The sequence below is a fragment of the Electrophorus electricus genome, chromosome 9 (genome assembly GCF_041902795.1).
Source record: "Electrophorus electricus isolate QZ-2024a chromosome 9, ASM4190279v1, whole genome shotgun sequence".
NCBI classification, from domain to species: Eukaryota; Metazoa; Chordata; class Actinopteri; order Gymnotiformes; family Gymnotidae; genus Electrophorus; species Electrophorus electricus.
Genome location: NC_137505.1, coordinates 17,772,501 through 17,782,177, shown reverse-complemented (window position 1 = coordinate 17,782,177; position 9,677 = coordinate 17,772,501). Strand labels below are relative to the sequence as shown.

The 9,677-nt window shown below is 40.8% G+C and overlaps 1 long non-coding RNA gene across 3 annotated transcripts in view; it reads left to right on the top strand.

Annotated features, from left to right (window-relative positions):
* The first annotated feature begins 752 nt into the window (after nucleotides 1-752).
* LOC145659285 (uncharacterized) overlaps nucleotides 753-9,677 on the top strand; it is a 28,988-nt gene continuing 20,063 nt past the window's right edge. For 2 of the 3 annotated variants that reach the window (XR_014125334.1, XR_014125332.1), the window contains exon 1: nucleotides 7,687-8,427. This is a non-coding gene — a long non-coding RNA (uncharacterized LOC145659285). Of the gene's footprint in view, nucleotides 1,181-7,686; nucleotides 8,428-9,677 lie in introns of those variants that run through there. The other variant, XR_014125333.1, reaches the window with a different exon arrangement.

Genomic DNA, 9,677 nt, shown 5'->3' with positions numbered 1-9,677 from the left:
ATGTGGAAAAGGCAAGGCCAGGCAACAGCTGAGTGAGTGTGGTTCAATGTCATGACCTATTTTATTCAGAGGCGCTGGTGAGTAGTCAGATAACAGACAGCATTAAGGAAGCATTTTAACGTTGGCAAAATATTTTCTTGTTTAGCTGAGTCTCCCCTCGTAGATCACAGGAATTCTGCACAGCTGTGTTCTACGTGTAGTTGCGTACTCCCTTCCTCTGGAAATCTTTTCTCAGGAAATGGATCACAAGAATTCCCATTATTGCCTACAGTAGTGTGCAGGCAAAAAGAGTTCATCGTTTTACATTAACAAAACATTTATGCACAAAAGGGTGAGAAACCTCTTAAATTCCAAATACCTTCAGTGGGATCTCAAACACTGATCCCTGAAATGTAAGTCTCAAGCAGAGACCCGAATTCATAACTTACATAAATACGTAACTAAACACCAATGAAAAGAAAGTGTGATATAAGAGAGAGAGAGAGAGAGAGAGAGAGAGAGAGAGAGAGAGAGAGAGAGAGAGAGAGAGAGAAAGAGAAAGGAGTCATGCTGCTGTGCGTGGGGTTGGCTCAGGTAGGTTGGTCAGGTGATAGATAGAGGTAGGAAGTGAGTGAGTGTATGTGTGCCTGTATCTGTGTGTGTGTGTGTGTGTGTGTGTGTGTGTGTGTGTGTGTGTGTGTGTGTGTGTGTGAGAGAGAGAGCGGGAGCGTGGGGGGTGGGGTGGGCTGACACCAAGAGCTGTAAGTAGGCAGGAAGCCTCCACGCTCACGCATGCTTACTATGCGGCCCTGGGGGTGGAGAGAGGCTATGTAGTTAAACCCACTGCCAGTGGATAAGCCGCTCACAGTGACATACAGATAAGCACAGCAAGCAACAAGAGCTCAGCTTGAAATCCACGTACACACACACACACACACACACACGCATGCACACACACACACCCAGAGGAGAGCGAGGACGGCAGTATCTCCTCAGGATTTTGCAGGCTACCGCTAGCCGTTGCACACTCTGGAGAAAGGAGAGAGGGAGAAAGAGAGAGAGAGAGAGAGAGAGAGAGAGAGAGAGAGGGAGAGAGAGAGAGAGAGAGAGAGAGAGAGAGAGAGAGAGAGAAAGAGAGAGAGAGGATAGAAGAGAGGCGGTGAAGTAGACTGCATGTGGAAGAGCTCAGACATGTGTGCAGGTAAGAACAATTCCAAAAACTTTCAAAGCCTTTGCCGTTAGCAAAAAAACTCGGACAACAGCAATGTTTCGATATTAAACTTCCTATGTGAGCTTTCTTGGCATAACACACATCTTTTTGTTATATTAATGCACTTTGAAATACCTAAGTCTCCTCAAGTACTGAGATTCCTTCATGTTAGCATGAAGATTTTGAACCTGTATAAATCCTTTTCAAGAATGAGGTGAATTTCCTGTCAAATGGTGGTGTTGAGTGGCATGGCAGTGCGACTCCAGCCTGCGAGGGTTCTGTGTGTGGTTGGTAGACCTGGGTGCGCACGGCGCTTGTGTGCCATGGAGGCTGAAGTGGTGCATGGTGCAAGGGTGGAGCTCTAATTGTTGTCGGTGAGAGAGTCTCTGCTGGAATGGAATGTGGGAATAGAAACCCAGCGCTGTGTCTTTGTTCTTCCCAGATGCATGGCAGTTAGAGAGCAGAGATGAATGATGGATACACACACACACACACACACGTGTACATGTACACACACGTACACACACACACGCACCTTTTTGCTCTCACCCAAAACCACTCAAACTTCACAACAGCTGCTCCAAATGCATAGAATGTGCTTGGTGAGCACGGCTGTTTGTTTTATTGCCTGTCCCTTACCAGAGGAAACCAGATCAGGGAAACACTCAGCTAGCATGCGAAACTTATTGTGTCTCCACACGGGTGTGAGTGGGTGGATGTGTGCGAATGTGTGTGTGTGTGTGTGTGTGTGTGTCTGTTTGCCCAGCAGACTGAGTTTGCGCACAAGAGTACATGAGTGTGTGGGCGTTTAGATGTAGGTATTTGCGTAGGTGGCGTGTAGCTGTACATGTGTGGGTGACTGAGTGCATGTGTGTGCGCACAGAAACATAGATAAGTGTGTACATGTGCGTGTGTGTGTGTTTGTGTGTGCACGCGCGTATTAAATCCTCCAACTAGAACAGACACTCACACAAAGCGGGAGCGCCTGTCAAACCTGGAGAATCACAGCACAGCCACGCAGCCGCGCTGAATGCAGAGAATTTCAGCTGCGGTGCGAAGACAAAACCGGGGGACATTTAAGAGGGGTTAGCTCAGACAGATCCCTGGGAATCGATCCCCCCGGCAGCAGTGGGAAAATCCAGCACTCAGGCCTGTATTTCAGGTTGGGCTGGAGACGGCTGTCGTCTGCTGTGAAGGGGCTTTCCCAAAGTGGGGCACAATCAGGAGGGCACACAAAGGGGCCCACCTGTGGCGTGCTGCCTCTCTCACGCGTCGTCCACCTCACCGCGCCAGCCCCGCAGGCCTGCTTGTAGTTTTTATTTCCAGTTCACTGATTATTTCTGCTGCGATGTGTTGATGGGGTGGGGTGGGGGGAAAGATACAGACACTTATGTCAAGTGTGAAGGACCAGGAGAGATTTCATTTAATCTTTTCTGCTGTGTGGGCTACTCCTGCGTGGAAGAAGGAAGGATAAGAACATTAGTGCTGCAGTCAGACTCCTTATAGTGTTTTTGATTTATTATTGCTAACCCATAAGCCATGATATCTTTTAAATACCACATTCAAGATTGCGAAATCTCCACAGTAGAAGCAATAAAGCAACAACGCTGGTGATGGTGTAAGGCTGCTCTTTGGTTAGCATCACTGAATTCCAGGTCCAATGTCCAGTAACATTTTAAACACAAATATATAAAATGTAGCTGACTGGAATTTTTACATTCTCAGACCACAGATATCAGCTCACAAAATAATTCAAATTCTGACAACAGTTCCAATTGAATTTTCTGTTTTTATATTTAACACTCCACAGTGGTTTACTGGACTGTTTTTGCCAGCTGGAGTGGATTCTGGACTTGTTTGGTAAATTTGATATTAGCATGCAACCTCTGCTTCTATAGTCATTTGTCACAAATCAATAGTGATTTAGGGGTTAATTCCAGCAGCAGCTTTTCTAAAATTTGAGAACATCTTTCTCGCATAGTGATATCCCTTAAAGTTGGTGACAAGCACATAATGTGTGTGTATTGCATTTAGTGGTTAGATATTAGTACAGTACACTCAGATAAATAATGTTAGCGAAGGACTAAACTTATAAATATGAGATATTGGCAAAATGTACAAAAAAAGACAAAATTATTAATCAGCCATTAAAGTCTCCACCAAAGTGCTAACAAAATTCCTTCATGTCTGGCAATGTCATCCTGCAACAGTAGGAATGGACTATGATTGTACACATCAGGTGTTAGGTGAACAAACCCTGCAGATTAAATTTACTGCATGGCTAAAGTAGCTTGACTCAGACTTCATAAACTCAGACACTAACGAGCTCATGGGAGGAGTTGCAGTGTGCAGGTAAGTCTCAGTGTTTGAGCCCCAGATGCAACACATGCTTTCTCGTAGGTCTACTTGGGAATTGTGGGTAGGCGGTGTACCAGCCAGTCTGGCTACGTAGGCAGAGGGATCCAATCGACTGGTTTTGTGCATACTGGATGCAGGTGTGCTTCATTCATTGTCCTCCCAGGCTTTGTTTTCACTGGAAGTGTGTGCGAAGAGGTGGGAGCTGTGTCACAGACATTCACCTGTCATGCAGAAGGGGGTTATAAAAGAGGGGTGAACATCTCTACAAGCTCTGTGTTCAGGCACTGTTTCTGCAACAAATGGATAATATGCGTGCAAGTCATATATGCTGGTAGCCAATATTTCTCAAAAATTGTCCGAGGGTAATACTAACCTAATATTACAGCCTTGGCCACATATAGCTAAGGTGGGGAAGGAATTCATATCAATGAATATTACACATTATATAATATCTGAGATTTGGGTAATCGTGTCTCTGTCTAGATATTTTTATGGTTTGGACATTAATCTGGAAGATGATATTCACCATTTGTTGAAGTGATTCTAGCTTTTGTGCAGTGGCTGACTCTGTGAATGTAGGGTGGAGAGTTGTTAGGTGAAAGTACACCAGAAGCTTTTAAACACTCATTCTTTTGATGTTTAGGTATTTAAGGGCAAAGATCATGCAGGTAATGATGAGAGAATGCATTACTCAGTTTGCTGATGAAGAAATGCAAAAATGAGAAGTTGATACAATTTAATTTGTCAATATCGCAATGACATTTATCTAATTCATTTTCAAGAGATTTCAAATGGAGGAAAAGTACACAAAGCACTGATTTTCAGATTGCCATGAATCTGATACCATTGCTGTTTTTATATTCAGGGTCTTCAAAAGAAGGCAGGTCTTCTTTACAATAGTCCTAATCTAACAGACAAAATTGTGGGGGTTGAAGTCAAACAAACAAACAATGCAGCTTTAATTAGTTTTCATTATATTGTTTTTATTATAATGGTTAGTGCTCCATTTTCCATGAGGTAACCTCTGAAGAAGACAAAGGCGGTAATACTGAAAAGCCCCTCGACGCAGCATAGTTATTCATTACAATTGTCCACTTTAACTAAACAAATGCAACTTGTCCTTTAGACTATGGTTAAACAAATTTCAGCAGCAGCCGACTCAAGTCGGCACTCATTGAAGCAGAAATGTGGTGATGTTTTTGGGTGCCTTGGCAACCCTTGAAGAGATGCCTTTGTTTACAGGCATCTGTGGGGATGAGACATAGAGAGAGAGACAACCAGGCTCAGCTCCTGGGCTTCCCCTTATGCAAATGCGCCAGCACACATGGCTTCCAGAGAGAGCATCTTGGTTGTGAACATGGAAAACAGTAGATGTAAATTTCCACACCTACAAGCTGACTTGGATGCTAATAGTTTAAATTAGTTGATGTGATGACGGTGTTTTCTAATCATTACACCGTTAACACCGTAACTTGAGATTGTTGCTTATTAATAAGTGATAAGTAGCTGTAATTGCCACCAACTACTTCAGGTATCCTGAAGTGCTTTAATTAGGAGTGTGACACTACACTGGTATAAAGATATTAAAATGTGTCTATATATGATGATAAGAGCTTGTGTCGCAATAAAAAAGTACACAAATATGTCATCAACATTGTTCATGTCCATTTTGACACACTCAGTTTCTTGTCATGTTTTGAAATGTTGCTTATAGATACAAGAGGCAGGATATTTATGCTTTTATAGTGATAGATGACCATTGTTTTCCTACACCTATTTTAAAGGTATATCCAAGATTTAGTCCACTCTCTTTTAGATAATCCTAAAAAGGGTGTCATTTAAGTAATCCTTTCATGGATATTAGATTTAATTCTCATTCAAAATATTTAAATCCACGAGATTGTTAAATGTTGACATTGAAATTCATATATATATATATATATATATATATATATATATATATATATGTATATGTATGTGTGTGTGTGTGTGTGTGTGTGTGTGTGTGTGTGTGTGTGTGTGTGTATTTATAAATGTACACGGTTTCCACAGCAACACCGTCTAACTTTTCTATTCCTGGGTGTTTTTAGCTTGCTTTTGGAAACTTTACCTATAGAGAATCAGTTTCAGCATTTGATGATTAAACCATCCCCATGAGAAAGTGCCTGTGGAATAATGGTTCAGTTATGTTCCTCTTCTTTTTTTAATGTCTGGGTCAAACAAATTCTGAAATGTACATACTGGTACTTAAGAATGTTGAAGCTCATATAATTTTGTTTGATAAGGAAAATTATGATTAACAAGCTGCATTTATGGATTCTGCAGTGTCCAGATGACCTAAATCTTTGGCAAGGTCATAACTAGTTATTTCAAAAGTAGACCCATTAACCATGAGCAAGCATAACAGATCTATAAACGCAAGTCTGTTGAAGTGTCCTCAGAAACCAAAATATCCAGTAAATCATGTGATATCTGTGCTATTACATTGTAACTACTATAAGATAGCTCCAATGCCATACTCCAATTTACTACTTGAAAATACAAAGTGAATATTATATGATAAAGGAAAATGTATTTAACAGCATGTTTAGAAAAGGTTAAAGGATGCTGACTTGGTTTTAATTAACATTTAAATATTCAGTAAGTGATATAGTTTCTATGATTTAGCATGCACATAAAAAAAAAATAAAAATAATAAAACTGTCCCTATTTTGTCAAATTGCACAGAGAGAGGAGACTCAGTCAGTGTGCTTTTTTAAAAATGAAGTCTTAAACCATAAGACAAAATCCAGCCATATTGAATAGAAATGGGATCAAAACAGCCCTAATTCTAAAGGCTCAAGCTTCATCACTTGCTCTCCTCACTGATAGAACAGCTCTGAGCGCTTATTAGAAAAAAGTCAAGGGGGCAGAATGAGGTCTTCATGCAGCTTTCTGGAGCATGGGAAATTTGATGCAAATTGTCAGACCCCTCCCACAGTCTTTGTGTTTCCCCCGTGCATCCTATCTGCATTTCGGCTAAGAGCACACGGGAGACAGCAGTGCCATCCGCTGAATGAAACAATGCAGTCAGTTAGGTGAACTCCCATTGTAATAATTTCCTGCCTAGCATGTGCTTTGGTGAAACCCCGGGTATCTACTGTAAGTGTGTGTCTGAGAACGAGCAGGGGGCCAGAGAGGGATGTGCTGTAAACACTGCTCCACTGCTTCCTTTCCCGTCTGCACACAGCCGCGCTGCTCTTCATCTATATGCGCAGGCAGATGATTGGCATGTGCCGCACTTTGTATTCAATCCTATAAAAGAATTTTAAAAAGCCTCTGAAGATTTCTCTCATCATTCACGCGGTTTCAGTATTCTTTTGTGTAATCTGAAAATTGGTCACCGAGACCTCCAGGTTGAATAAGAGATACAACACAGTCTCATTGGTCTTTATATATATATATGTTAGAATAACTAAGATGTATATGATGTATATCTTATCTTTCTCTATCTCTCTCTCGCTATATATATATATATATATATATATATATATATATATATATATATATATATATATATATATATATATATATATATATATATAGAGAGAGAGAGGAGAGAGAGAGAGATACATCATATACATCTTAGTTATTCTAACAATATATATATATATATATATATATATATATAGAGAGAGAGAGAGAGAGAGAGAGAGAGACAGAGATAGATATACATCATATACATCTTAGTTATTCTAACATATATATATATATATATATATATATATATATATATATATATATATATATATATATAGAGAGAGAGAGAGAGAGAGAGAGAGAGAGAGAGAGAGACAGAGATAGATATACATCATATACATCTTAGTTATTCTAACACATATATATATATATATATATATATATAGAGAGAGAGAGAGAGAGATAGATATACATCATATACATCTTAGTTATTCTAACACACACACATATATATATATATATATATATATATATAGAGAGAGAGAGAGAGAGAGAGAGAGAGATACATCATATACATCTTAGTTATTCTAACACACATATATATATATATATATATATATATATATATATATATATAGAGAGAGAGAGAGAGAGAGAGAGAGAGAGAGAGAGAGGAGAGATAGATATACATCATATACATCTTAGTTATTCTAACATATATATATATAAAACACATAACAACAATATTATGTTATAACATAATATATAACATCACATAATTGCTAAAACACGCTACTACCGCTAGACTAATAACTAATAACTAATCCCTATTAATCCTTGTTATTACAAAACGCAAGTCCATTCAAACTAGCAAGGCTTTCTTAGAAATTCTGGGGCCTGCGATATAAAAACTTTCGCCTGTCTTGCATCAGTCTTTTTTTATATTCAGGAGTTTCCTAAACTGTTTGCTATATTGCTCTGTCCCCGGCTGGAGGCAGGGACGGCCCCGGCAGAGCGGGGGTTTCTGCAGCGGCCAGCCTATGGTAGCGTGGGCTGCAGCATGCGTGTGAATGGGCAGCTCTCCTTCGCACAGCGCATTAAAACGAGTGGCATTTCCTACCGATTTGGTACGCACAACGCAAAAAGCCCCGAGGCGTCCGAAACGCGGAAAGGGAAATGACAAGCTGGCGACTGAGTGATGAGCTCATTAGCGTTAAGTATATCTGCTGTTTAGGCTTTTTTTTTTTGCACAGTCTCCCTTTTCCTCTCTGTTATATTTTCCCCCATTTTCTGCTTCTTCTTCTTTTTTTTCCCCCTGGACTAGCTAAAGAGTGTCGCACGTCAGAGTGCCTCCTATCCCGTGCACAACGGTGATGGTAAGCAGCGGAAGACCCGGGCTAGACAGCGCAGGCAAACCAAAGGTAGGTGCTCGCCTTTATTCTGATCGCCCTTTTTGCCGTACGGGGGCTGCTACCTTGCCGATGCAAACGTCTCGTTAACACTTTGGCATTTCGCCTTTTGCTGGCAGCGCCTAGTTGCATGTCGCTGAATGGGTATTAGCACGATACGATCATTGCGCCATTTGTAGAAATAACGACTCGTCTACTACTTTGCCTGCATTGCTCCTGGTGAAGAGTGTTTGCCGTTTTTACGGCGGGCTCCATAAATCTGGCGCGAGCGTTGCCGAACGCGATAGCGCGCGCTCGCGCGACGCAGGAGCCCAGTGTGTGGTCTCTGCGCGTTCCGATAGATTCGTTTTTACACGCGGGTCTGGATGCGTGCAGTTACGAAAACTTCTTGCAGGTCGCCACAGCGCGATGGTTGACGCGCTAACGCACACATTACGGTCTGCGAAAAAATGATACAAGGGTCGTTTGGCTCTTACGGCGTCGATTTTTTTTTTTCTCTCTCTCTCTCTCTCTCTTTGAGTCCGGGAGGAGGGGTGGTATGTGAACCGAGGAGAAGGAAATTCTTGTGTGTGTTTTGGAATGCGATTGCCCCGGGGGGAGACCTCGTGACTTAAAAAAAAAAAAAGAAAGAAAGAAAGAAAGTTGGGGTATAAAATAGAGGGACAAGTTTAACGAGAGTAAAAAGAAAGAGGCATGTCCCCCCTTCCTCTTTCTTTCCATGGGTCCACATGGCAACGATAAAACCGCACAGAAGATGAAATGGTGTGGTAGGATGTCACGCACACGCACACGCGCACGCACGTCCTGGATTAAATGAATGTATCCTCCAGTTCCTCGTAAACACTGGATGAAAACTTTTGCTAGATATCACATTTAAATATTTAATGCAGCATCAGCGACAAGGTCTATAATTAACAACAACGAGAAGAATAATAGCGCTTACGTATGCACATAAGATATGTTTGCGGCTTTAAAAATCTTAAAATTTGATTTTAAATCTAAAATCTGAAATGTAAAACGTTCTTATAAGCTATCTTTAAATAATAAACACTTTTTAAAATGTATCTCAGACTAGATTAAGTTACGAACCTTTATAAAATAGCATACCTGTTTTATGTGAATTTGAACACCGTTTAAATCCAAATATTTTCCATCAGGGGGCACACAAGACACACAGTTTGTACGCGGAACACAAGTCAGTGGGCCTAAATAATTACATGAGGTGGACACTTTGGTGAAATCCATGAGCAACTTGATGTTGA